General features: G+C 43.3%; 1 pseudogene; it reads left to right on the top strand.

Moving 5' to 3' along the window:
- The first annotated feature begins 2,331 nt into the window (after positions 1 to 2,331).
- On the top strand, positions 2,332 to 2,453 carry LOC111527327 (annotated as a pseudogene).
- The last annotated feature ends 1,839 nt before the right edge of the window (positions 2,454 to 4,292 follow it).

The following is a 4,292-nucleotide window of genomic DNA, read 5'->3' as shown; positions in this document are numbered from 1 at the left end:
TCTTTTTAAACCTGAATTAAAAAACCAACTGAATGATCTTTAAAGTGCACGTGACTCCCTTGTGCCCTTCTAATAACATGGATAAATACCCATATCCCTGGGGGCAACCTGCCGGCTGACCTGCCTATCTCTCTGCCCCCTACTCAAGGTGCACCTGTAGGCTGATAATGCACATAGATATGGCAGGAAGTGGGCTGTCCAGACTCTTCTGTGCTGCCCTCAATTTGTTGGGTTGGTTGCTGGGGCTAGCCTCAGAGCACTTGCTAAAGGAGCATGAGAACCACTCTGGAGTCAGTCCAGGACTTCAAAGCCAGCTCCCCATCCCTCCTGCCATCATACCATGAGCCTGCTCCTGGCAGCAGTCATTACACAGCCTGGGGTGCCAGTCTGCTTTCCTCCTTTTCCTTCCTCACTGACACCTTCTATCTCCATCACTGTCGCAGATGAAAATCCAGCCACCACCCTCCACACATCAAAACGGGGAGGTGACGAGAAGGGCATTCATTTTCCTGCCTCCATGAGAAATCAGGAGCTGAATTGGATACATTCACATTTATTTATTTATGAGACGGAGTGTCGCTCTATCACCAGGCTGGAATGCAGTGGCGCAATCTTGGCTCACTACAATCTCCGCCCCTCATGTTCAAGCAATTCTTCAGCCTCAGCCTCCCGAGTAGCTGGGACTACAGGTGCATGCCACCACACCCAGCTAATTTTTGAAATTTTATTTTTATTTTTATTTTTTATAGTAGAGAGAGACGGGGTTTCACCATGTTGGCCAGGATTGTCTCGATCTCCTGACCTCATGATCTGCCCACTTCGGCCTCCCAAAGTGCTGGGACTACAGATGTGAGCCACCACGCCTGGCCACGTTCACATTTATTGATTCAACTGGCCCTTGCTTCCCACCTGCTTCAAACATTTCAGAATTCCTCCTGTTTTTTACATTATGAAACTGAGGCTGAGAGAGGTGACGTTAGCATGCATGGGAGCAACAGGTCATACAGAGTGGAATTTGTGTTTGTCACCTGCCTTACCCTAGAGACACTGTTCTTTCTTTCTGTCCAACTGCAGAGGTCCTGGGCACAGGCCAGTCAAGGAATAAGAATGGGCCATTTAACAAGCACTCATAGCCACCAGCAGTCACTGCTTTGCCACTTTCAAGCAGGCAAGAGTCAAGGAAGCCTCAGCAGCTGTGGCATTTTGCCACCCAGATAGAGGAATTTTGCTTTTCTGCAAATCTCTCCTCCTGTGATCACTGACTGATGCCTGGCTTGGCTGTCCTGTTTTTCTGGGAAGTTAGGTATGATTCTCATGCCAGGTCTCTCGCTACAGCTCATGGACTGTGCCTGGCCTCCAGAATCTTCCTGCTTCTGCACCTGGCCCCAAGCCTTCCTTCTAATACATCCCTTCACCTTCCCAGCTGGGACAGGATCCCCAAGACACCTCACTGAGATTCAACATGATCAGTCCCCATAGTGTGTGCATGTGACACTGTGGAGCCTGGAGCTGATGCACTTACTTATGATCACAACATTCCCAAAGCACAACTTGGAGTTTGGCTCTTTGCCTTCCTTCTCCTGGAATCCAAGAGTCATTGTTGAATTTCTACCCCCACCTAACCAGGCAAGTCCTTATGGAAAGAGCCAGTATGGCACCTGAACTCAGTGAATGACTTCAAGTTAAACCCGAGGCTGAATCCATGTTCCTTCCAAGTAGTGGACTTTATCATCCTTGAGTCTGGCTCATCACGAAGACGCAGTTTTGCTAAACCTAAGTACAGCTCTTGTCTGCTCCAAGTCTCCCAGCTTGGTACCTGTTATCAAATGTTTTTAGGAGAGAGTCTGTTTCCTTATCTTTTCTGGCTTCTAGAATCTACATGTATTCCCTGTTTCATGGCCCACCCCCCACCCCTCCGTTTTTCAAAACCAACAACATAGCATCTCTGTCTGTCTCTCTCTCTCCCCGCCCCCCGCCCCCGCTCTTTTTCTCTCTCCTCCACCCCTCCCTCTCTCATCTTACATTTCAACACAGATGTGCACTACAGGGAGAACATCATGTGATCATGAATACAGACATCCACCAGCCAAGGAGAGAGGCCTGGAACAGATCCTTCCCTCACAGCTCTAAGAAAAAAAAAAAAAAACCTGTTGACACCTTAAATCTTGAACTTGGAGCCTTCAGAACTGCAAGTCACAGCAGACTTCTCTTGTTCAAGCCTCTCAGTTTGTGATGCTTTATTAACAGCCCTAACAAACTAACACAGAGAGGAAAGCTCCCAATTAGAGAGTGTTCTGCTACATTTACTTTTTTTAAAAAAGGACTTATCAGAAGAATACTTTCAGGGATCATTTCTATAGTTCATTACTAGAGAAGTTTCTCTAAACATGTAGAGCATCAAAACCACACAACTACACGCAAACCGAACAAGCTGCTCCTGAATGACTACTGGGTAAATAGAAAAATTAAGGCAGAAATAACCAAGTTATTTGAAACCCATGAGAACAAAGATACAATATACCAGAATCTCAGGAACACAGCTAAGGCAGTATTTAGAGGGAAATTTATAGCACTAAATGCTCACATCAGAAAGTGGGAAAGATGTAAAATCGACACCCTAACATCACAATTTAAAAAACTAGAGAAGCAAGAGCACATAAATTCAAAATCTAGCAGAAGACAAGAAATAACTAAGATCAGAGCAGAACTGAAGGAGACAGACACATGAAAACACCCTCAAAATATTAATGAATCCAGCAGCTGCTTTTTTGAAAAGATTAACAAAATAGACCATTAGATAGACTAATAAAAAAGAGAGGAGAATCAAATAGACACAATAAAAAATGATAAAGGGGATATCACCACTGATCCCACAGAAATACAAACCACCATCACAGAGTATTATAAAAACCTCTACACACATAAACTAGAAAGTCTAGAAGAAATGGATAAATTCCTGGACACATACACCCACCCAAGACTAAACCAGGAAGAAGGTGAATCCCTGAATAGACCAATAACAAGTTCTGAAATTGAGGCAGTAATCAATAGTCTACCAATCAAAAAAAGCCCAGGACCAGACGGATTCACAGCCAAATTCTACCGGAGGTACAAAGAGGAGCTGGTACCATTCCTTCTGAAACTGTTCCAAACAATAGAAAAAGAGGGACTCCTCCCTAACTCACTTTGTGAGGCCAGCATCATCCTGGTACCAAACCCTGACAGAGACACAACAGGAAAAGAAAATTTCAGGCCAATATCCCTGATGAACATCTATGCGAAAATCCCCAGTAAAATACTGGCAAGTAGAATCCAGCAGCACATCAGAAACCTTATCCACCATGATCAAGTTGGCCTCATCCCTGGGATGCAAGGCTGATTCAACATGCGCAAATTAATCAATGTAATCCATTCCATAAACAGAACCAACGACAAAAACCACATGATTATCTCAATAGATGCAGAAAAGGACTTTGATAAAACTCAAAACACCTTCATGCTAAAATCTCTCAGTAAACTAGGCCTTGATGGAACATATCTCAAAATAATAAGAGCTATTTATGACAAACCCATAGCCAGTAACATACTGAATGGGCAAAAGCTGTAAGCATTCCCTTTGAAAACTGGCACAAGACAAGGATGCCCTCTCTCACCACTGCTATTCAATATAGTATTGGAAGTTCTGGCCCGAGCAGTCAAGCAAGAGCAATAAATAAAGGGCATTCAAATAGGAAGAGAGGAAGTCAGATTGTTTCGGTTTGCAGCCTACATGATTGTATATTTAGAAAACCCCATCCTCTCAGCCCAAAAGCTCCTTAAGTTGATAAACCACTTTAACAAAGTCTCAAGATACAAAACCAATGTGCAAAAATCACAAGCACTCCTATACACCAATAATAGACAAGCAGAGAGATACATCATGAGTCAACTCCCATTCACAATTGCTACAAAGAGAATAAAATACCTAGGAATACAACTTACAAGGGAGGCGGTAAGACCTCTTCAAGGAGAACTACAAACCACTGCTCAAAGAAGTAAGAGAGGACACAAACAAATGGAAAAACATTCCATGCTCATGGATAGCAAGAATCAATATCGTGAAAATGGCAATACTGCCCAAAGTAATTTATAGATTCAATGCTATTCCCATCAAGCTAACATTGACTTTCTTCACCGAACTAGAGAAAACTACTTTAAATTTCATATGGAACCAAAAAAGAGGCTATATAGCCAATAGAATTCTAAGCAAAAAGAACAAAGCTGGAGGCATCATGCTACCTGACTTCAAAATA

Source organism: Piliocolobus tephrosceles, chromosome 19 (genome assembly GCF_002776525.5).
Source record: "Piliocolobus tephrosceles isolate RC106 chromosome 19, ASM277652v3, whole genome shotgun sequence".
NCBI classification, from domain to species: domain Eukaryota; kingdom Metazoa; phylum Chordata; class Mammalia; order Primates; family Cercopithecidae; genus Piliocolobus; species Piliocolobus tephrosceles.
This window is presented reverse-complemented; position numbering and strand designations above follow the sequence as displayed.